Raw genomic sequence first — 25187 nt, 5'->3', positions numbered from 1 at the left:
GCGCGCGAGGCGGGCCGCACAGGCGGGGCGGGGGCTGATCGCAGCTGGCAGGACTGGGGGCGGGGGGCGGGCTCGGCCTCGGCGCACCGTGATTGGGCGCGGGTGGGTGCGGGGCCTCTGTGCCCGGAACCCCCGCCTCCAGCCCCCAGAGGCTTCCCTTACACCCGCCAGCAAAGAGAGGCGAGAACTGAGGTGCAGAGCAGGTAAGAGTGTGGCAAGCTGCCCCGGCAGGACAAAAGACAGGCAGGACCCCTGAGTTACATGTCCTCCCTCGGGGCGGGAGCTGGTCATTCACTTGTTTATTAATTAGTTCATTACTGCATCATCCATCCATTCTTTCGACGTTTGTGGAACGCCAACCATGTACGCTGGGTGTACCAGTGGTGGCCGGAATAACCACGAACAACACAAGCAAGGACCCTGACCTCAACAGAGCTCTTATTCTGCTGCGGGCTGAAACAGGATTTGCAGCCTTTTTGGCCTCTTTTAATCATGGTTATTGAACATAATAGCCCCCGCGATTAGGCCTCACCCAGCACTAGGCCCTGTGCTCTCCTCTCAACACACTTCATGGAGACAACTAGGAAAGGAAGAGCTGCTCATTTTGCAGTTGATGTTCCAGAGAACTGAAGTACCACAGCCCACATATAATAAAGACAGGATTGGAGGCCAGGCCTGTTTGCCCTGGGAATGACTGCCAGTCAGTCCACTTGTCCACCCAGGAAGGCGGTCAAGGAAGAGGACACTCCTTCCCCTTGTGGCCAGCTGGCTGTAAGAGGGGCAAGAGTGGGTCCTTCAAGGCCTCTGTGGCCCAAGTTCTCTGGACCATTGCCTCTGGCTTGCAATGTAGGAGGGGGCAGGTGGAGCACCTCATCCTGAGAACTGGTCATCTTATCTGGAAATGTCTTTTCCAGTCTCAAGCAGAATCCTTGGAACTTCCCTGGTGGTCCACAGGTTAAGAATCCACCTGCCAATGCAGGGGACAGTTCAATCCTGGTCCCAGAAGATTCTACATGCTGTGGGGCAATTAAGCCCCCTCACCACAAGTACTGAGCCCATGGGTTGCAATTGCTGAGTCTGTGCACCCTCGAGCCCATGTTCCACAACAAGAGAAGCACTGCATTGAGAAGCCCAAGCACAACTAGAGAATCACCCCCACTCCTTGCAACTAGAGAAAACCCTTGGGCAGCAACAATGACCCAGCACAGACAAAAAAAAAAAAAAAAAAAAAGCAGAGCCCTCTGGGAGAAGATGGAGGGCCCCACTCTCAAGGCCACAGTCACCACGCTCTTTCTGCTCCATCCACTCGGGGTTGGTGTCTTCCTGCTTCAAATGCACCATGCTGTTTCCCACCTCTGGGCCTTTGCCTGTGCTGTTTCCTTCAGCTGAAACGTTCTTCCACTCCATCTTTCAGAGGGCCCTCCCTGATTTCCACCCAGTGCTGTTGTAGGTTATGTTCTAGCCTGTGCACTGCAAAATTGTACATTTACAAGAGGATATGATATTTGCTTGTCTGAAGGAAGGAATGAATGGGCAGACGGCAGACCTCCGGGTCTGACCCCATTGCACCCTAGCCAAGAGGCTAGGCCCCGGAGGTGAGCTGGAGGTTAAGTGAGAGTGGACAAAGAGGCAGAGGGGCATTCAGCTCCAGGCCAGCTCCCCAGAGGCCAGAGCCAGATAGCTCAACACAGCTCCTACTCCTGAGTTGGCTCAGCACCACCCTCAAAGGCTCCTGCCCAGTCAGCCACACCTGGGAGCCCCGGGTGAAAGGAGGCAAGTTTTTCCCACAGAGTCAGTTTCAGCGGCCTCTGTGGTCCCAGCCTCAAGTGGCCAAAGACCTCATTAGTGGTGAGCAGGTGGGAGGGGCAGGCCCAGAACCCCAGAGCCAGCGTTGGCAAAAAAGGTGACAAGGGACTCAGGGACACTTTGGGGGAAAAAATTCTGGGAGGAAAAAATAGTGATGGGGGGATATAGCATAGCATGGATGATGAGCATCAAACTCTCTGGGTACAGTGCAGCCTTTCCTGCTGGGTAGCTTTAGAAAAGCAGCCTGACCTCTCTGACCCTCAGTTTCATTGCCTGAAAAATGGAGGTGACAGCAAAGGCAATTGTGAAGGAGTTGACGGGGCATTTGTGAGTACCACAAGGGTTTAGTACAGAGGAAACAATTCCATTCACTCTTTTTTTTTTTTTTTTTTAAATACTTGTTTTTTTGGCCATGCCACATAGCATGTAGGGTCTTAGTTTCCTGACCAGGGATGGAACTTGTGCCCCTTGCATTGGAAGCATGGAGTCTTAACCACTGAACTGCCAGGGAAGTCCTCCATTCACTCTTAACATTAGTAGTGGGGTTGGATCGGTGTAGGAGTGAACCTGGGCTTCCTCATTTGGATCTTGGGCAAATCACTGCATTTCTGTGAGCCTCAGGTTCTTGGTCTTCACAGGGACAACCCACCTCTGGGGTGCTGAAAGGTGGGGGGCTGGGAATAGTCCAGCTATCTGTCTTGCCCTGAGTGAGTTGCTTCAACAATAATAACAATGAATAAATAATAAGAGCAGCAAACCATGTTCTAAGCACTACTACATATACATGAACCCATTTTAATCCCCATTTTACAGATGGGACAACTGAGGCACAGAGCAGCACATATGCACAGAAATTATCTGGGGGGAGTCTTGTTAAGTTGTAGATTCTGACTCAGTAGGTTGGGGCCCAAGGTTCTGCATTTCTCACAAGCCCCCGGGTGGTAGTGATGGTTTGGGTACCACGCTTTGAACCGCAAGGGGCTAGTGCATTTGCTAAAGGTCACAGGTGGTGCGCACCAAGCCTTGATTCGAGCCCTCCCAGTAGACTGCCAAGTCCTGAACTTAACCGCCACCCTAACTGTCTGCCCCAACCCTAGCTTTCTCCCCTACAAAGAGACAGGAAGTATTGCTCCCCTCCCCAAGCCCATTTCCTCTCTCCAGGAAGGGGTGGGTGCTAATACCTCCCTCCATTGGTGACATCTGGTCCGTAGAACCGCCCTGCCCCCAGCATCCCAGGGGTCCTCCTGACGATGACAGGGAGGTTTTTAGATGCTCATTAGCCAGGAAGATAATTAAGGACGAAGGCTGAGCTCGCCTTGGCTCCCTGGGGCTTGCTGGAGCCCAGCTGGGCCTGCCCTGTGCCAGCCTGGTCCTGTGCCCACTTCCCTTGGGGCACAGGAGGGGGTGGGACAAGGGAGGGGCTTGCCAGGGAATAGAGAGGCCTCAGCCAGCCTCTGGGGAGACTCCAATTGGGCCTCCTGCCCAGGCCACTACTCTTAGGGTTCCAGGCCTAAACATGAAGAGAACCGCTGGGCCAGAGGGCAGTTCCGCAAAGGGTGAGAGGTGAGTTCTCCAGGGCGAGGTTAGGTGGGACACAGACAGGGTGTCACCTAACTCTGAGTCACCCAGCAATCTGGGTCAAGGAGAGAAATCAGCCCTTGCTGGTCAGTGGGTATAACATCTCTCTGGCCTCTCTCTAGTGCTAGCTCGGCCCCCTTATAACCTTATAACCTCAGGCTGACAGTCTTGGGCAATCCACACTCCCATCTCGAACTGAACAACGTGTTGTTTTCTGCAGTTTATGTTACTGTCTATTTTTGGCCCAGATATTGCTTTTCCGTTTATGATAGTGACATACCCATTCCTTTTTATGTATTTATTTATGTTGGCTCTGCTGCGAAGCTGGTGGGATCTTAGGTTCCCAGCCAGGGACTAAAACCCACACCATAACAGTGAAAGCGCCACGTCCTAACCACTGGACCCCCCAGGAAATTTCCCCCATTCCTTTTTCTTTTTTAAACTATTTTTTAAAATTTGCTCTTTATTTTTATTTTTGGCTGTGCTGTGTCTTCACTGAGGTATATGGGCTCCCTCCAGTTGTAGCTTGGAGCGAGGGGCACTGTCTAATTGTGGAGCACGGGCCTCTCACTATGACAGCCTCCCCTGCTGCGGAGCACAAGCTCTAGGGCACGCAGGCTTCAGTAGTAGCGTTGCACGGGCCCAGCTGCCCCGTGGTCTGTGGGATCTTCCCAGACCAGGGACCGAACCCACGTCCCCTGCATTGGCAGGTGGACATGCAACCACTGGACCACCAGCGAATTCCTTCCCCAGCCCTCTCCATTCCTTTTTAAATCAGTCTCTTCAGGGAGAAAAAAAAAAAGAAGTGGGCGAATTTAAAGCAAAGTGTAATAGAAATAACCAGAGATGGTTAGGGGGCTAGCAGCGGTGAAGATGGGGGCAGGTGGAAGGCGGAAGTGGAGCACGCGCCAGAGGCGAACCCCACAGTGGCTTGGAGCCCGGTGCTCTTATTTCAGTGCCAGACAAGAGCCCCCGGCTGGGGCAGAGGCATCTCATGGGCTCCTGCATCCAGCTGGATTGTCATGAGCTGAGAGGAACCTGGGTTGGTTCTGGTCTTCGTTTCTGGCGTCTGTTATCAGCGTGATGAGGGGCAGTCTTGGGGAGTGGGGAGGGCATGACTGCCCACAGGTTGCTCCCTGCCTGAAGCCTGTACTGTATTTCCACGTGTAGTACCCACCCCCCACAACACACACATGCATCTGAGCGCCGGAGCCCCTTAACTGCCCATTCACCAAACCCTTTGTTTATTTACTCAGTTTTTTCATTGATTTAGCCGATCTTTATGTAGCACCTCTTCTGTGCCAAGCACTGTGCTCCCTCCTGGGGAGACCGGCGTGAATCAGATGGGAACCTCAGCCCTCATGGCATTCACAGCGTCTCCGAGGGAAGACAGATGATAAACGCAGAAATGAGTACTCTGCAGGGTTTGTCAGACCATGTATGCGCTGGGGAAGAAGGGAAAGACAGTAAGGGGAGAAGCGTGGGGACTGGGAGGGGGCAGGGGAGAGGGGCACTCTGTCACAGACGTGGAAAAAGGCAGTGGTGCAGGAATCCCTTTTAAGTAATTTTTTGTTATTGTTGATTTTAAGTAATTTTATTAGCAAACTTCAGGTGCAGAGAATGGTGGGCCAATCATAACCCAGATCATGGTGTTTTCTCTTTGGTCCTTGCATGACCTGATTTTCTTAAAAATTCCCACAGCTATTTTAATCACGTGATTCACACCATGTAACCCATTAATCAAAAGCTAGGACCCTAACAATGGCCCATGTCCAGCCTGGAGGTTTCCCCTCCTGTCCCCCTTGTCATCCCCATCGCCCTGGGGCCTGTCTTCATTGCTCCCTGGTTTCTCTCTTGTGTGGTTTTATCCTCCAAGTCTATTTTTATGTTGTTGTTGTTCGGTTGCTAAGTCACCTCTGACTCTTTGGGACCCCCATGGACTGTAGCGTGCCAGGCTCCTATCTCCTGGAGTTTGCTCAGATTCACGTCCATTGAGTCAGCGATGCTATCTAACCATCTCATCCTCTGCCGCTCCCCTTCTCCTTTTATGTTTTTTTTTAATGTTAGCTTCTTCCTACTAACTTTATTGAAAGGATGTATTAGCTTCCCAGGGCTGCTGGAAGAAATTCCCACAAACTGGATGGCTTAATACAGTAGAAATTTATTCTCTCACAGCTCTGGAAGCTAGAAGATCTAGATCAAGGTGCTGGCAGAGCCACATCCCCTTTGAAGGCTCTAGGGAAGGACGCGTTCCATGCTTCTCTCCTGGCTTCTGGTGGTTGCCAGCAATCCTCAGCAATCCGAGGCTTGTAGCTGCATCACCCTAATCCCTGCCTCTGTCTTCACATGCCTGCTCCTCTGGTGTCATCACCTCTCCCATTTCTCCCTCACCTTTATTGAGGAATAATTGGCAAATATAATTGTATAATTTAAAGTGCACAGTGTGAAACTTCCAATATTAATGCATACACATTGTGGAATGATTACCCAGATCAAGATAATGAACATGTTCATCACCTCACATGGTTAACTCTGTGTGTGTGTGTGTGTGTGTGTGTGTGTATGCACCCACGTACACAGGGTGAGAATGTTTAATACTTACTCTGCAACTTTCAAGTATACAGTAACGAGTTGCTAACTATAGTCAGCACGCTGTACATTAGACCCTCAGAACTTATTCTTGTAACTGAAAGTTTGTACCCTTTGACCTTTTTATCTCCTTGTTTCTTCCTCCCCCACAGTCCCTGGCAACCACTGTTCTATTTTCTGTTTCTGTGAAATTGGCTTGCTTTCCTTCCCTTTGTTTCTCGGTCTCTTTCCCACTTCCTTTCTTCTCCATATGTAAGTGATAACCATATGGTATTGCTTTTTGTCTGGCTTATTTCACTTAACATATGGTGGAATAATATTATATTGTGTGTGTATATGTATATGTGTGTGTGTTCAGTCACTCAGTCATGTCTGATTCTTTGTAACTAGTCTACTAGGCTCCTCTGTCCACAGGATTTCCCAGGCAAGAATACTGGAGTGGGTTGCCATTTCCTCCTCCAATGTGTGTGTGTGTGTGTGTGCATGTGTGTGTGTGTATTATATTACATATATGATATATTACATATATGTGTGTGTATATTATATTACATATATTATATGATATATTACATATACGTGTATGTGTATATATGCCACATTTTCTTTATCCATTCATTCATTGACGGACATTTGGTTTTTTTTTTTCTATGTCTTGGCTATCATGAAGAATGCTGCAATAAGCATGGGAGTTCAGATATCTCTTCAAGATACCGATTTCATTTCATTTGGATATATACCCAGGAGTGATTGCTGGATCACATGACAATTCTATTTTTCATTTTTTGAGGAATCTCCATACTGATTTCCATAGTAGCTGCCCGATTTGCATTCCCACCAGTGTGCACAAAGGTTTCCTTTTGTGTGAAGTGGTATTGTGATTCCGATTTGCTTGTCCCCAATAATTAGTGATGTTGAGCACCTCTTCATGTGCTTATTGGCCATCTGAATGTTTTCTTTGGAAAAATGTCTATTTGGGTCCTTTGCCCATTTTAAAAATAGCAAATTCTTTTTTGCTATTGAGTTGAGTTCTTTGTATATTTTGGACATTAACTGCCGGTCAGACGTATTTTTTGCAAACATTTTCTCCCATTCTGTAGGTTGCCTTTTCATTTTGTTGGTTGTTTCCTTTGCTTTACACAAGCTCTTTAGTTTGACGTAGTCCCACTTGATTATTTTAGTTTTTACTGCTTTTGGTGTCTTATCCAAGAAATCATTGCCAAGTCCATGGGCTTTTTCCTGATATTTTCTTCTAGTAGTTTTATGGTTTCAGGTCTTACATTTAAGTCTTTGATCCATTTTGAGTTTGTGAGTGGTCTAAGACAGGGATTCAGTTTCATTGTTTGCCATGTGAATATCCAGTTTCCCCAGCATCATTTATTGAAGAGACTGTCCTTTCTCCATTGCGTGTTCTTGTTGCCTTGTCAAAAATCAGTTGACTGTGTTTGTGTAGGTTTAACGTCTGGGCTCTCTACTATTTTTCACTGGCTCGGTGCCTTTTTTATGCCAGTATCTTTTCATCAAATTTATTGACTGCACAGGCTCTTAGTTGCAGCACTCAGAATGTTCAGTCTTTGTTGGGGCATGTGAGGTCCAGTTCCCTGACCAGGGATAGAACCCGGGCCCCCTGCAATGGGAGTGTGGAGTCTTAGCCACTGGACCACCAGGGAAGTCCCTATGCCAGTATGTTTTATTAAAGCTCTGTAATATAGCTTGAAATCAGGAAGTGTGATTCCTCCAGCTTCGTTCTTTCTTAAGATTGCTTTCACTATTTGAAGTCTTTTGTGGTCCCATGCAAATTTTAGGGTACTTTTTTATTTCTGTGAAAAATACCATTGGAATTTTGATAGGAACTGCATTGATTCTGTAGATCACCTTGTATAGTATGCACATTTCCACAATATTAATTCTTCCAATCCGAGAACACAGAGAGCTTTCCATTTATTTGTGTCTTCAGTTTCTTTCATCAGTATCTTACGGGTTTTTTTGTTTTGGTTTTATTTTTTGTCTTATAGTTGTCAGTGTACAGGTCTTTCACCTCCTTGGTTAAATTTATTCCTAAGGATTTTATTGTTTTTAATGCTATTGTGAACGTGATTACTTTCTTAATTTCACTTTCAGATAGTTCACTGTTAATGGATAGAAACACAAGTGATTTTTGTTTGTTGATTTATATATCCTGCAACATTACTGAATTCATTTATTAGTTCTAATAGCTTTTTAAAAAAGTTTTTTTGGGAGAAGGAAATGGCAACCCACTCCTGTATTCGTGCCTGGAGAATCCCAGGGATGGGGCATCCTGGTGGGCTGCCGTCTATGGGGTCGCACAGAGTCGGACACAACTGAAGTGACTCAGCAGCAGCAGCAGCAAGGTTGGATGAGGTCATAAGGGTGGTAACCTGATACAGTAAGATTGGTGGCTTGCAAGAAGAGAAAGAGAGACTGTTTATTCTGTCCATACAGGCAAAGAAGAGGTTATGACTCAGTGAGAAGGCAACTGTCTTTAAGTCAGGAAGAGAGCCCTAACCAGAAACTGAGCTAGCTAGGATCTCGATCTGGGACTTTCAGCCTCCACAACTGTGAGAAACTAAACTTTTGTTGCTTAAGTCGGTCTTTTCAAGATGGCAGATCCCACTGGCAATTCTTAGCCATCTAGTCACACCCAGTGGCTGAGGAGGCTGTGAAACATTGTCGTCCCAGGGTGAAAGCAAAACAGATTTGATGGACAGCTGGTTAGCTGTGGTGTAGCCCTTAACCCCTCCCTGGGCTTCCCTGGTGGCTCAGTTGGTAAAGAATCTGCCTGCAATGTGGGAGACCCAGGTTTAATTCTTGGGTGGGGAAGATTCCCCTGCAGAAGGAAATGGCAACCCACTCCAGTATTCTGGCCTGGAGAATTCCATGGACAAAGGAGCCTGGTGGGCTACAGTCCATGGGGTTGCAAAGAGTCAGACTCAACTGAGCAACTTAGCATGTAGCCTTTAATCCCTAACTATCAGGTAAGGTTAAAAGAGACTTGTGCTTTTGAAAGATTCTACTTTGTGGCCAATGAGTTGGAGTGAGTTTTGTTTTCTTTTGTTTTGTCAGAGAATTGCTTTAGAATCACTTAAGATATAAGTAAAGAAAACTACAAGAGGGAGGATCTAGAAATGTGAGTTGGCAAAGATCTGATTCTGTATTAGATTCTGTGTATGTTGACCAATCATGTCTGCTCAGAAAATGAGCTGAAAGCTGGTGTCATCAATCAAGTCATAATGAATGTGATCTCCAAAGTCCAGAATGATCCAACCATTGATATCTCCTGGCCCTTTCCCTCTCCTACTCAGAACTCCAGCCATACTGTCCTTTTGATTCCCTAAGAATCCCTCTGTAATGCAGGAGACACAGGAGATGCGGGTTTGATCCCTGGATTCAGAAGATCCCCTGGAGAAGGACATGGCAACCCACTCCCAGTGCTTGAAAAATCCTGTGGAGAGAGGGGCCTGGCAGGCTACAGTCCAAAGGTTTGCGGAGAGTCAGACACTACTGAGCAACTAAGCACACACACACACACACACACACACACACGCTCAGTGTCACCCCTACCGTAGTGCCTTGCACAAGCTCTTTCTACATCCTAAAATGTACCATACTTTCTGATGCTCCCACTCACCTCAAGCAGGAGGCAGGCAACATTTCAGCTGCTTTAAATCATCTTTTCCTTGGCCTTCTTGCCTGATGGGGTGGACTTGGTTCTAGTGGTAGGAAATATTGCCTGTGGATTAAAGCTTTTATTTTCTATGGTGCATAAAATACTGTTTACGCCTACAGCCCACCTAATGCATATGCCTTGTAATAATTTTAATAAACAAATTAAAGAGCAAAAAAAAAAAAAAGTTTTTTTGGCCACATTGCATGGCACATGGGATCTTAGTTCCCTGCCTAGGGATGGAATCCGCTTCCTCTGCAGTGGAAGCGCAGAGTCTTAACCACTGGAACACCAGGGAAGTCCTTTAATAGCTTTTTGATGGAGTCTTTACGATTTTATGTACATAAGATCATGTCATCTGCAAACAGATAATTTTACTTTTTCCTTTCCAACTTGGATGCTTTTTACTTCTTTTGTTTGTCTAATTGTTAGTGGGAGTTCTTCCCCTTCTTATAAGGATACCAGTCACTGGATTTAGAGCCTACTCTAACTCATATGACCTCATCTAAACTTAAATAATACCACTTCCCTGGTGGTCCAGTGGTTAAGAATCCACCTTCCATTGCAGGGGACACTGGTTCAATTCCTGGTTGGGAAGATCCCATATGCCATGGGGCAGCTAAGCCTGCATGCCATATCTACTGAGGCCATGTGCTTAGAGCCCGTGGTCTGCAACAAGAGAAACCACTGCAATGAGAAGCCTGCGTACCACAGCTAGAGAAAACCCATGTGCAGCAATGAAGACCCAGCACAGCCATAAATAAATTTTAAAAAATTTAAAAATAAACTTTAATCACATCAGTAAAGACCCTACACAGGTTCAAATAAGGTTACATGTACGGGTACCAGGGATTAAGACTTCAGTGATCTCTTCAGGGACACAATTCAATCCATCAACAAAGGGAAGCCAGATAACCAAAAAAAGTGTATCAAGATATGTGAATCTTATGAGACTTCATTTCATCATTTAATAGTCTACATATAGCTAAGACTGTCCCACACTGGGATTTGCCTGTTTGTGCCATATTCTCCTAGGTCAGTGTATCCTGGCTGGCCAGTCTGGTTTCCTGTGGACAGCCTCTTGAATGGTGTATGGGTGTCTGCTAATTTACAGTGCTGTTTGAGCATTCTTTTTTTTTATGTATATATTTTTGGCTTTCTTGGGCTTAGTTGTGGCACATGGGCTGTTTGTTACAGTACACAGGCTTCTCTCTGATTGTGGCCTGTAGGCTCCAGAGTGCACAGGCTCAGTAGTTGAGGTGCTTGAGCCTGGTTGCCCTGCAGCATGTGGGATCTTAGTTCCCCGACCAAGGATCGAACCTTCATCTCCTGCATTGGAAGGCAGATTCTTAACCACCGGACCACCAGGGAAATCCTTTGGCATTCTTATAAGTGGCTCTTGATTGTCCATGCAAGAGTTTCTCTGGAGTGTTTGCCTGGAAATGGAATCACTGGGATTCTGAATATATGAATATTCAATTGTGAGAGATGACAGCAAGGTACTTTATGAAGTGGTTGCCCTAATTACACTTCCGCCAGCAACATGTATGATCTACATCCTCTCCAGCACTGGGTATGATTTGATTTAAAAATGTTTTCCAGTTGACTGTGAAATTGTTCCCAGTAGAGATCTTGATTTGCATTTCTGGATCGCTAATGATGCTGAACACCTTTGTTAATGCTGAGGTCTAAAATATATTCACTTATACTTCCTGCTAAGGTTTCTGACGCTTTGTTTTTGACATTTAAGTCTATAATCTATCATCTTTGGCTCATTAAGTTCGAAAGGATTATTCCTCTTATTCCTGCTAAAAATTTTTAAGGTGGGTTTTTTGTTGGTTTTTGGTATTTAAGTCCTTAATCTGGGGTCGATTTTTGTGTAAGGAAGGATTGTGTAAACTGAAGAGCTTTTGTAGGGTAATAAGTGCAGGACAGTGGGGCAGGATGTTCCACTGGGACTCGTGAGTGTACTGGAAGTTGTTGACTGGATATTGAGTTCAAATTCTGCTCCTCTCATGGACTACTCTGTGATCTTCTACTTAATCTCTGTGATCCTTGATTTCCTCATCTGTAAAATGAGAATTATGGCAAATACTGTCCTTGGGTGCCACAAGGAGTACATGAGACAAAGTGTGCAGAAAAGCTGCCCACATTGTGGGTACGCAACCTAACTAGCATTTATTGAGTACCTACTATGTGCCTGATGAGGCCAAGCACTTTTCATGTATTATTTATTCATTTAACCCCTGACAGCTCCGTGACTTAGCAGCAGCAGCAGCTCCGTGAAGCTGATGGTATCTTCCACACTTTACAGATGAGGAAACCGAGTGTCAGATAGGATGAGTGAGCCCCCCAGAGGCACAATGCTAGTGTGATTCAGAGGACTTGAACCCTGGCAGTTGAGCTACAGAACCCTCACCCATCAGCCACTGTGCCACTGTGCTCAGTTGTGTCCAGCTCTTTGAGACCCCATGGGCTGGAGCCCACCAGGCTCCTCTGTCCATGGGATTTTCCAGGTAAGGATACTGGAGTGGGTTGCCACGTCCTTCCCCAGGGGATCGTCCCAACCCAGGGATGGAACCCAGGACTTCTGCATTGGCAGGCGGATTCTTTACCACTGAGCCACTAGGGAAGACCAAACTGCATCACATTTCAAAGCCATTCCTTCCCTCCCTCACCCTCCAGAATCTAGTCCCTGGGCCTTGCTTCTCCAGGCAGAAGGGTCTAGAGGTGGAGATGGGGGAGTAATAGGCAGTGGGGTTCTGATTCTCCTATGGCCCCTGCCTTTGACTCTGAGGCTGGGGAGAGGCTGGGGAAGGAGAGGGGAGCCTGAGCCTCTTGCAGGGAAGTCCATCCGTCCTCCCCTCCCCGCACCAGAGGCAGTTGACCATTACAGTGAAGATGAATCACCAGCCACAGAGTTCTCCCCAGTGTCGTCCATTATTCATAGCCGCCATCCCAGGCACGGGGTGGCTTTGGGGTCAGGCAGGAATTATTCCCGAGGCCCAGCTCTTAGGGGCTTTTATCCACAGCTGAGCCTGACCACAAGCAACCTCATTCTCTCGATCTGAGGGCTGGGGACTTTCAACCCAGAGGGGCTGGAGACTCCAGCACAAGCTAAGAGGCCTGCGACCCGCTGGCCAACAGGGCACTTGGGGCTGTGTTTGAGCCCAGCTCTGCCGCTTTCCAGTTACCTTCTTGGAGCCTCAATTTCCTTATCTGTAAAGTGGGAAGCCCCACTTCATTAATAGATGTGGAAATTATCTACGGCTAGAGGCATGGGTACCACGTTCACCACCAGAGTCGCTGTTGTGACATTTGCTCTTTCAGTGATTGTCTCTCAGGCCTTTCTGGGGATGCAGAGATGGTGTGACCCTTTAAAGTTCACCTAGTAAGTTTTAAAAAATTTTATTTAAATATAGTTGATTTATAATGTGTTAATTCCTGCTTATAATGTGTTAATCACCTGCAAAGTGATTCAATGGTATCACTGATATCAAAGTGATTCAGTAAAGATATATATGTGTATACATACGTATTCTTTTTCATATTCTTTTCCATTCTGGTTCATCATAGGATTCTGACCACAGTTCCATGCACTACACAGCAGGACCTTGTTGTTTATCCATTCCATATATAATATTCTATATATAATATTTATTGTCTATAATATCATCTATATATAATAGTTCACATCTGCTAATCCCAAACTCCCAATCCTTCCCTCCCGAACCCACTTCCACCTTGGCAACCACAAGTCTGAGCCTCATATCTGTGAGTCTATTCCTGTTGTGGAGATACGTTCATTTGTGTTGTGTTTTGGATTCGACATATAAGTGGTATAATATGATGTTTGGCTTTCTCTTTCTGACTTCCTTCACTTAGTATGATAATCTCTAGGTCTGTCCATGTTGCTGCAAATGACATTATTTCATTCTTTTCTTTTTTTATAGTATTCCAATATATATATACACACATACCCCATCTTCTTTATCTGTTCATCTGTCAATAGATACTTAGGTTGCTTCCGTGTCCCGGCTACTGTGAATAGCGCTGCTGTAAACGTAGGGGTACGTGCATCTTTTCAAATTAGAGTTTTGTCTGGATATGTACACAGGAGTGGGATTGCTGGATCATATGACAACTCTATTTTTAGTTTTTCACCAATTAATTCTTATTTGCAGCCAGGGTTGAAGCCACTGTCTTCACCTTGGAATTCTTAACAGTGATCCCTCAGCAGAAAAAGTTCAAGGAAGAAATTAAAAAATTTGGGAGGGGGTGCCTATAATTCTGTAATTCTCAACCCGTGGCTCCTCAGCGTCACCTGGGAGCTTGTTCAAAATGCATGTCCTTCCCTGCCCAAGCCTGCTGGGTCAGGAACTCTGGGGGTGGAGCCTAGTGAGTTGTCTTTGAACAGCTCCTCCAGGCAGGTTGAGTGCATGCACAAGTGTGAAACACATCACTCCCTCTCCCATTTGCTTGCTTTGTTGACACAAGTTGCCATGTCGTGAGCTCCCACGTTGGAGGGCCCCTGTAACAAGGAAGTGAGTGCTGCCGATGTGTACTGAGGGAGCTTGGGAGCTGGTCCTTCCCCAGTCATGCCTGCAGATGAGATCACAGCCCCACCGACGCTTAGATTGCAGTGAGAAAGGCTGAGCTGGAAGAATTCTCATTCAGATTCCTGCCTAACAAAAACTATGGGATTGTAAATATTTGTTGTGTTAAGCTGATCTGTTTCGTGGAAATTCATTTTGCAGCAAATAGGTAACTAATGTGGTGAGTACTGGCAAGAAGGAGAGAGTGGCTGGGTGGGGGGAATAGAAGGATATACTGGAGTAATCTAAAGCCTACGTGAAAGGGGTTTATGGGACTTCTCTGGTGGCTCAGTGATTAAGAATCTACCTTTCAATGCAGGGGACGTGGGTTTGGTCCCTGGTTGGGGAACTACTATCCCACACACCAACTAAGCTGAAATGCCACAGCTTTTGAATCTGCATGCCACAATGAAGACCCAGTGGTGCAGCCAAAAAATAAAATAAAAATTTTTAAGGGTTAAGGACCTACTGTATAGCACAGGGAACTCTGCTCAATATTCTGTAATAACCTCAATACAAAAATAACTTTGAAAAGAATAGATACATATATATGTACAACTGAATCACTTTGCTGTACACCGGAAACCGATGCAACGTTGTTCCTCAACTATACTACAATATACAACTAAAAACATTCTTTTAAGGATTTCAGAGACAAGTAAGCTGATTTCAACGTGCAGACCTTGTTTGGATCCTGACTGAACACATTAACTGTCTTGTTTTACGTTGATATTTGGGGAATGCAAATACCAAGGGAATCCTGGATGATATTAAGCTGTTATTGTTCATTTTATGGGGTGTGATAGTGGTTCTGTGCTTATGTTTTGAAAACGAGGCTGTGTCTCTGAGAGAAACATGTTGAACTAGTTACAGATGAAGTGATACTCTGTTGAGGAATTGCTTTAAAATAATCAGGGTGGGGAGTGGGTAGATGTGAAAGAAAAGGAGCCGATGGTTGTTGAGGGGAGGGGCAGTGCGTGGAGGTTCCCTTTACCCTTCTCTGTGTTTTTGTATATGTTTGAAATTTTTCACAGTAAAAAGTTTAAAAAAAAATGAAGTGAGTCCAATGTGCCCACTGTACAGATGGACAGAAGAAACCCCAGAAGCAGGCAGGAAGATTGGGAACTGGGGAGTGGGGAATCTTAGTTTGTTGACAATGGGGGTCTATCCCTGGGCTTGGCCTCCCCGCCTGACACTTGCGTAGGAGACTCTGGGGCCTCCCTGAACCTGGGGTGTGGAGAGGAATCTCCCCCATCATCCAAGACTCAGCTTTCTGGCACTTCGTAGCTGCCACACTAAGCCATCTGAGTCTATACCTGTGAGAGGCATCTTTTTGTTTGTTTGTTTGTTTGGCCACCCTCTGCAGCTTAAGGAATCTTAATTCTCCAACCAAGGATTGAACTGGGGCCACTGCAGTCAAAGAGCAGAGTCCTAACCACTGGCCCGCCACGAAGTTCCTGAGAGGCATCTTTCAAGTGTATAACGGTGATGATTTTTTCTCTTAATATATTAAGTCATCACAAAGGGAGTGTTTGATTGTGTTTTATTCATTTATTTTTGTATTTTATTTTAGATCTCTCTCTTTTTTTAAAAGAAGATACTTGTTCATTGTAAACTCAAAGGGAATACAATGCAAAGACAGTACCCTTCCTCTTGTCTTCCAATCACCTCCCAAAGACAACTATTTAATTTTTCAACAGACACATATTTTAAAAATTTAGTTTTGGTCACACCCACAGCATGTGGGATCTTAGTGCCCCAATCAGGGATTGAACCCACACTGCCTGCATTGGAAGCACAGAGTCTTAACCCCTGGACCACCAGGGAAGTCTCTTATTCAACAGATATATATTTATGGAGCACCTACTATATGCCAGAAAGGCACTGTGCCAGGCACTAATGACAGCTGCGTGTGAAATTTACAATTTTCCAAGAGTCCCATTTAAAAAGGAAAAAGAAACAGGTGAAATTAATTTTAATAATACATTTCTTTAACCCGTAATGTGTGGTCCCCAACAGGCTAAGCCCCCTGAGATCTAGAATCAGATCTGTGCCAACTTGGTAGCCCAGTGACAGTGGATTTTCAGCAAACGGTTGTTGAGAACAAGTGCGTGAAGGCACGAGCATGTCTCTGCTCCATCCAGACTTTGATGCTCCATGTGCGGTGTTAGGAGAGGCAGGTAAGAGAAGGTTCCCACCCCCAGCGCTGCTCAGTCTAAGGGGAGGCAGACATGAAACAGATAATTATACAATCACTCTGAACAGTCCCAGGAGACAAATATAGAGCCAATGAGAGTGTGTAGAGGGAGATGCCACCTTGACAGGGACCTGAGGTTTCCTGGAAGACATGATATTTGAGGCTTGATCTGAAAGCCGAGCAAGAATAATTAATCCAACAGAGAGAGGCAGAAAGATCTTTTCAGGCAGAGGGGACCACAAGTGCAAAGGCCCAGTGGTCAAGAAACACCCAGAGCAGAGTATCTGAGAGGTGCCGTGGGCTGAGAGGTTGGGGTGGGAAGATCAGGTCACATGGAGGGTGGCTGAACTTCATCCACAGAGCAGTGTGAGGACATGAAAGGATTTCATCATCTCTGGGAAGATGGAACCCAAATTAAATTGGAAAGAGCTAGCTGTGTCTGCCACATGAAAAACAAATCAGAGGGGCTAGGAGGGCAGGGAGCAGGCCCCTGCAGTTCTTGAAAGACTTGGATTAAGGCGAGGATAGATAGATGTGGACAGGCGTGGAGGATTTTTAGCAAAGAGCCAGTCTACAGGCCCACCCATGGGGGCGGTCTGCAGAGAGAACAAAGTCAGGATTCAGAGGGAGGCGTGGTGTCCTGCCTTAAGCAGGACCCGGCCAGCTGGGAGCAGCCTGTTCTCAGGAGGAGGGTCTGATGAGGCTCTGGGGCCCTGGCCACTAACCAGCCAAGAATCCCCTAGCTAGAGACATGGGCCTAGGGACATGAGGGATGCTAATCCTGTCTCCAGGGATGACACATTCCAACAGACAAGTCTTCTACATCCTTTGGGCCCGCTCTGCCCGGGAGTTGCTGAGTGAACATCTCTGGGCCTTGCCTACCCTCCTGCTGAGAGCCAGAGGTTCATCCACTTCCTTGGGGATCAAAGACTCCCAGTGGTCTCCTCCCAGGAAGCCCTCACCCAGGTTCAGCCAAACCCCACCCCTGGGAATGTTCATGAGAGCAGTGGTCCCCAGCCTGTTTGGCACCAGGGACCAGTTTCGTGGAAGACAATTTTTCCATAGTGGAGTGTGTGTGTGTTTGTGTGTGTGGTTTCTTGATGATTCAAGAGCATGACATTTATTGTGCACTTTATTTCTTTTATTATTACAGCAGCTCCACCTCGGATCATCAGGCATTGGATCCCAGAGGTTGGGGACCCCTGCTTTAGACCACTCAGGATGCACATGCCAAGTCCTGGGGACAGAGCGTGAACAAGGGGACAAGACGCCTGCCCGCAGCGGGCTGACAGTCTGGAGGGGTAGGAGGGAAACACGAAGACACATTGATAAATATGTTATGAAATATAATTTCAGAGCCAGATAAATGCTCTAGCGAGTGATGTGATGGAGACTAATGGAAGGATGGGCTGGGGTTTGTGTGAGAGAGGAGGTCAGGGCAGCACATGCTGTGAGGATGCAGAGAAGCCCGTCAAGGAAAAGCATTGTGGGGGTGGGGAACAGTCAAGGCAAAGGCTTGAGGTGGGATGGAAGAGACCAGGGAGGCGGGGAGGGGAAGATGTGGTAAAGGAGGGGCCCAAGGGGTGGACCACCCTGGTGAGCATGTCAGCTGGGGAGGCCTGACAAGGGTGAGACCTGGCGATGGGCTTCGTTCCCCAGACCTACCAGAATCTCCCTTCTTGCTCAGCTGGAAACCCCCTCCCCCGGAGTTCCCTATTTTAGCCCTTTCTAGCCTTTCTGCCTCCTTCACCCCCATAACAGGTACTCCCTGGGCTGGAATTTCCCCAAGATGCGCAGTCAGGGAGGGGAAATAACACCCATCATTGTCAAGACCATCAGTGCTGGGATCTCCTAACCCAGTGCCCTGGCCCCTGCTGGGTGCGCTGTGACTTGGGCCCTCGGCTCCTCACAAGGGGACCCTTCAGGTTTTACGGTCCCCATTCTACAGACCAGGAGACCCAGACGCAGTGTGACTCGCTCAAGGCCATGTGGCCCGAAAGCAGGAGCCAAGATTTAAATGCAGCTCAGTCTCATCCTGAAAGTCAAAGTGTTAGTCGCTCAGTCGAGTCCGACTCTTTGTGACCCAGGTGGACTGTCCATGCGAATCCTCCAGGGCAGAATACTGGAGTGGGTTGCTGTTCCTTTCTCCAGGGAATCTTTTTGACTCAGGGATCGAACTCCGGTCTCCCGCATGGAGGGCAGTTTCTTGATCATCTGAGCCACCAGGGAAGCCCTAGTCTCATGCTAAAGCTTGGGCAGAGCCTACTCAAGTCTCGCGAGAGTTTCAGGATCCCAGGAGATCCAGATTCCTCCGCCTCTTTCCTACCTGCCTTGCTTCACTGCCGCCATGTGGGTAAGTGTTGCCGCCAGTTTCCCAGTTGCTGAAGCAGACACCCCAGAGTCATTTTGAGCCCTTGGCTGCCCGCCTCTACCAGGGGCTGGTCGCGAAATGCCCCTTATGGGCTCTGTTGCAGCTTTAACACCCAGCATATCTGACTAGTGGTTCTCTCTCCCTCTTGAGACAAAAAAAAAAAAAAAGAGGAAATTAAATTGTGGCAGGTTATCATTGATCTAGAGAAAGCCGCACAAGGTCTGTGGTCACCTTTTTTTTAAAGATACACGTCACACGATTGCGCTAAGTGCAGTGGGTAGGCGACCAGGCCAGCCGGCTGATCTCTGGTGTCCCTAAAGAATACCTCAGGCCCCGGCGGCTGACGGTGCCCACCCAGAGGGGCTCTGGGGAGGTGGGGGCCCTCACAGCCCACCCCCTTCTGCGGGAGAAGTCATAGAGGGCTCAGAGTCACTGCTGCCCCTCCTTGTCCTCTTTGGGGGCAATAATCTGAAACTGTGGTGATGGATGCATAACTCCATGAAGACACAAAACCACTGAATTGTACTCTTTAATGGGGAATCACGTGGTATGTGAATTACAACTCAATTTATCTAGTTAAAAAAAGAAAAAAAGAACAACAAACACAAGTGTTCTGTGTCTGCTGGCAGGGTGGAGGGGGGGGGGGCGGTGTGGGTTCGGTCCAGGTCTGCTCAGACAAATGAAATGTGAAAAAAAAAAAATCATGAGACCACTCAAGTTTTATCTGATAGCAACAGTCAGAGCTAACCTTTCTTTTTTAAAAAAAAAAAAAAAAAGTTTATTTGCTGCACTGGGTCTTAGTTGCGGGCATGAGGAATCGTCCACAACTTGGGATCTGTAGTTTAAGCTTTTGAACTCTTGGTTGCGGCATGTGGGATCTAGTTCCCAGGCCAGGGATCAAACCCAGGCCTCCTGCATTGGGAGCTCTGAGTCTTATCCACTGGACCACCAGGGGAGTCCCCAGAGCTAGAATTGCTTTAGTGCTGGTGATACACTAGTTAACTCCTCTGACTCTCACCACAGTTCTATCAGGAAGAATTGTTACACCCCCACCCTTGACAGATGGGGGAGCTGAGGCATACAGTGGGACTGTGACCGGCCAAGCTCACTCATAAAGAAGTGTCCGAGCAAAGTTTGAACCCCACTGTCTAGCCCCAGAGCTTTCACATCTGCCTCTGATACAGACAAGAGTAAAGAAGACAATAGAATAACCATCAAGTGTCCCCAGCTCAGGAGTGGCTCCCCGAGTTTTTATCAGCACCAGTTAAACTACAGGCTGGTCCAGTTCCAGACACTCTGCGATGATGTGAAGAATATCTTCTTTTTTAAATGACTAATTGAAGTGCAGTTGATTTACAATGTTGTGTTAGTTTCAGGTGTACAGCACAGTGATTTAGTTATACATATATATGTATTTTTTAAAGATTCTTTTCCCATATAGATTATTATAAAATACTGAGTATAGTTCCCTGTGCTGTACATTAGGTCCTTGTTCATCTGCATGCGTGGGAGCTAAGTCGCTTCAGTCGTGTCCCACTCTTTGCAACCCTGTTAACTAGCGCAGCAGGCTCCTCTGTCCATGGGATTCTCCAGGCAAGAATACTGGAGTAGGTTGCTGTGCCCGCCTCAGGGGCTCTTCCCAACCCAGGGATCAAACTCACATCTCTTATATGTCCTGCATTGGCAGGAAGGTTCCTTACCGCTAGTGCCACCCTACTATTAGTGTATATATGGTCATGAAAATGAATGTGTTAGTCCCTCAGTCATGTCTGACTCTTTGTGACCCCATGGACTGTAACCTGCTAGGCTCCACTGTCCATGGAATTCTCCAGGCAAAAATACTGGATTGGGTTGCCATTTCCTTCTCCGAGGGATCTTCCCACCCCAAGGATCAAACCAGGGTCTCCTGCATCGCAGAAAGATTCTTTACCATGTAATTCACCAGGGAAGCCTGTATATGTTAATACCAAACTTTTAATTTATCTCTCTTTCTTTTTCTCCTTTGGTAACAGTAAATTTGTTTTCTATGTGTGTGGGTCTATTTCTGTTTCTGGATTTAAGTTCATGTATCAGATTTTTTTTAGATTCCACATATAAGCAATATCATATATTTGTCTTTGACTTAGTATAATAATCTCTATGTCCATCCATGTTGCTGCAGATGGTATATTTCATTCTTTTTTATGGCCAAATAGTATTCCATCGTGTGTATGTACCACATCTTTATCCTTTCATCTGTCATTGGACACTTAGGTTGCTTCCATGTCTTGGCTGTTGTCTGCAGCGAACACTGGGGTGCATGTATCTTTTTGAATTACACTTGGGAAGCCCCTGCCATCATATTACTTCTCTGTATGTATGCCGAGGAGTGGGATTGAAGGATCATAAGTTAGCTCTATCTGAGAATGAGATGGTTGGATGGCATCACTGACTCGATGGACATGAGTTTGACCAGGCTCCGGGAGTTGGTGGTAGACAGGGAGGCCTGGTGTGCTGCAGTTCATGGGGTCGCAAAGAGTCGGACATGACTGAACAACTGAACTGATACTGATACTGATTTTTAGTTTTTTTTAAAGGAACCTCCATATCATTTGAGAAAAGTGCAATGTCTTCTAAATCATCTTGTTTCAGCCCTATCCGCCCCGCGCCACCACCCCCCCGCCGCCCCCCACCCAACCGCCTGTCCCCTGCTGGGTTCTTTTATCATGAATCATATCGTCATTTCATTCATAAGTTCTTTAGCTCTGTGATAGGAACTGTCTCAAATAACCACATTTTCATTTAACTGCCACTTTAACACCTATAAGAAGTTCACGATTCTATAATATCCTCTCAAATCCCATCTCCACCTGCCGCCCCCTGATGTTTCCTAAATGCGTTTAAGGGCTGGTTGGTTCAAATCAAGAGACAAAATCTGTACATTGCATTTGGCTGGTGTTTCTCTCAAATCCCTTGTAAGCTATAACAATTCTCTCTTTTGTATTTCCTTGCCTTTTAGTTGTTGCAGAAAGTATGAGATCCTTCCTCTTAAGCATTGACTTACTGCCTCTTAAATGGCCTCCAGCAGAAATTCGAAGGCTGGAGGGTAGCGGGCAGAGGGGGCAGGAGATGGTGGGGGCTTGGCCCAGCCTCCAGACCTTGTGCAGAGCCTGTATTTCCACCTTACAGGTTATCTGAAATGAAATAAAATCAGGCCTGGGTAGAAAAGGGAGGCTCATTGATGTTGGCAGCAACTGTGCTAAGTCGCTTCAGTCGTGTCTAATTCTTTGTGACCCTATAGACTGCAGCCCACCAGGCTCCTCTGTCCATGGGATTCTCTAGGCAAGAATACTGGGGTGGGTTGCCTCCTTCAGGGGATCCCGACTCAGGGATTGAACCCGCATCTCTTACGTCTTCTGCATTGGCAAGCCGGTTCTTTACCACTCGTGCCACCTGGGAAGCCCTGACAGCAACTAAATATATTCATTTGTCACAAATGGTGTCTGTCCCCCCTTCAAAGCATATATGGAACCTGCCCTTTCTCTCTTGCAGTGGATTGGAGGAGGTGAGGGGGGAAGCAGGGCTGGGGTGCTGGGAGGCTCCCACAGTCCAGATGAGGGCTGATGATGTGCTGGGCCAGGGTCATGGCTTAGGTGAAGAGGGTACAGATTCCAGGAGTGTTCTGGAGGTCCAGTTGGTCTGGCGCAGTGACCACGGAGGGAAGGAGCTGTCCAGGATGCTTTGTTTATCTTTACAATTTTTGGCCACACCCTGAGGCACGTGGCATTTTAGTTCCCCAACCAGGATCAAACCTGCACCCCGTGAATTGGAAGGCAAAGTCTCAACCACTGGACCACCAGGGAAGTCCCTGGAGTGCTTTGGACAGCAGACTCCTTCCTCTCTGGGGGAAAGCAGCCTTCCTGCCTTGCACTCATGTACACAGACCCCCTCCTCCCAGCTGCAGCTGGGGCGATGAAACACACCAAAATGAGGGTGACTCACTCCTCAGCGTGGACCACCCGCACCCCATGCTCAGCCTTCCAAAGAGCAGTAGCCAACAGAGGAAAGAGACGGGGCGGGACAAGGGCATGGATGCCAGGATCAGCTGCTTCCCAGCGCTGTGAGCTTGCACAGCTCAAATCCTCCCTGAGCCTCAGTTTCCCCATCTGGGCAATGGGATGCCCATTTCTACCTGGGTGTTGTGAGAAGTTTAATGGTGAGCAGCTCTTAAGTGGTGGTCTTGAGGAAGAGAGCCCAGGTGGCCCCGGGAGAGACAGGAAGATGTGAGGACTGACTGGTAGGGAGGCTGAGCATGTCGGGAGCACGGTCTGCAGCTGATGAGGGTATGAGGCCAGGCACCTCCCAGCTGGTGCTTGAGCCCCAGTAGGGTCAGCCTCTGAGCACCCTGGTTATAGACAAAGCAGAACCAATGAGGGGGAAGTGATTGGGGTGCCATTTGTGGTTCTGCCAAGCCTTGGGCCATTTCCTTTTTAAAAAAATATATATATATTTTTTTTAATGACCATTTTTTTAAGAGTCCTTTTGTTGTTGTTTAGTTGCTAAGCTGTGTCCGACTCTGTGACCCCATGGACTGTAGCCCGCCAGACTTCTTCCTCTGTCCATGGGATTTTCCAGGCAAGAATCCTGGAGTGGGTTGCCATTTCCTTCTCCAGGGTAATCTTTCTGACCCAGGGATCAAACCCAGGTCTCCCGCACTGCAGGCAGATTATTTACCACTGGACCACCAGGGAAGCTCTTGATGTGTTTAATTCCTCCCAACACCCAGCCAGGTGGAAATGGCATTCCCATTGCCCACATGGGGAAACAGTTTCAGAGAGGTACAGAGCTGTTCAAGCTCATGATGCTTATTGAATTTGTTACATCATCGCTTCTGTTTCTGACTTGAACTCCATAGTCTTTGAGAGTTTTCCTGATTTCTGGAAGACATGTCCCAGATCCTCTTAAACCCTTTCTACTTTTGGGTTGTGCATTTTTTCAACTGACACTCCCCAGCAGCCATCTTCATAACACACTTATGCTCTGTGGCGGTTCCCCATCAGCCATTTCTCAGAGGGGCCCTTGCTCCTTTTGGTGATAAACAGGAGTGAGGGATCACAATCCAGACATGAAGGTGCTTATTCCCGTTGGGTTATCATTGCATCTAGGTGTGAAACTAGAGATACCGATCCTCTTCATTCACATTTAAGATTACAAGGTTTTCATTTAACTTCTTTGATTTTATGTATCTCTCTTTTTAAAAAATGTTTACACAGAAAATCTTGGTTCCTAACAACATTAGCACACATTTCTTATCATCTTTATCTTATATTATAAAGCTGACAGTTTCAACCTAATAATACCAATATAATCACTGCCTATAAGATGACCGAGTGCTGTTGAGGATCTCGTTGTGCTTCTGTTTCTTTGGTTCTGTGGTCCTTCGGATAAAGCCCATTAGGCATGTGTAATCAAACTGCTGTGTTAAAGTCACTTCCAATGCTCCTCAGTGTGGTTGCCAAGTTGACATTCAGTCAGGTTTATTCATTTCTGCTGGGTATTTTTATTTTAAGGTTTTTTTTTTTTTTTTTGTCTTTGCTTTATAATTTTATAGACTGTTTGCATTTACAAAATAAAAACTGAAACCAGATACACTCAGAGAAATCTAGCTTCCACATCTGTTCCTTTCACTAATTACCTCTCTCCCCATAGGTTACAGTTTTGTTAGCTTCTGATTTATCTTTCCATTGCCTCTTTCTTCCTTTTTCTTTTTTTTTTTAACAATTCTGTTAAAAGAATTCTGAAAAGAGCACTATTATATAAATATATGAAGAAGTTGAAATGTTAATCCCTGTGTCATCTCCAACTCTTTGCGACCCCATGAACTATAGCCCATCTGTCCATGGAATTCTCCAGGCAAGAATACTGGAGTGGGTTGCCATTCCCTTCTCCAGGGGATTCCTGACCCAGGGATCAAAACAGGATTTCCCACATTCTGGACAGATTCTTTTACCATCTGTGCCACCTGTATATGTATGTTTGTATATTTAATATTTATGTATTTGGCTGTGCTGGGTCTTAGTTGTGGCATGTGGGATCTAGTTCCCAGACCAGGGATCGAACCCAAGCCCCATGCATCGGGAGTGCAGAGTCTCAGCCACTGCACCGCCAGGGAAGTCCCCTCCATTGTCCCTTTCTGAAAATATAAGCAAATGTATACACATCTCTCACACATTCAGAAGCTAGAATATATATCATGCACACACAATTCTGCACCTTAGATTTTATTTTTGCTATTTTCTCATAAACCTATATCCTGGAGATCACTCCCGGGCGGTATTAGGAGAGCATCTTCATTTCTTTTCCCAACCGTTGTGCACTCTCCTATGTGGA

The 25187-nt window shown here is 46.7% G+C and overlaps 1 long non-coding RNA gene across 1 annotated transcript; it reads left to right on the top strand.

Annotated features, from left to right (window-relative positions):
* The first annotated feature begins 155 nt into the window (after positions 1-155).
* On the top strand, positions 156-17766 carry LOC129637810 (uncharacterized). The gene is made up of 4 exons (XR_008707585.1): positions 156-203; positions 15617-15735; positions 16270-16430; positions 17601-17766. It is a non-coding gene; the product is annotated as an uncharacterized LOC129637810 (long non-coding RNA).
* Positions 17767-25187: the final 7421 nt, after the last annotated feature.

Source organism: Bubalus kerabau, chromosome 23 (genome assembly GCF_029407905.1).
Source record: "Bubalus kerabau isolate K-KA32 ecotype Philippines breed swamp buffalo chromosome 23, PCC_UOA_SB_1v2, whole genome shotgun sequence".
In the NCBI taxonomy this organism is placed as follows: domain Eukaryota; kingdom Metazoa; phylum Chordata; class Mammalia; order Artiodactyla; family Bovidae; genus Bubalus; species Bubalus kerabau.
The sequence above is the reverse complement of the archived record's forward strand: the minus strand, read 5'-3'. Positions and strand labels throughout refer to the sequence as shown.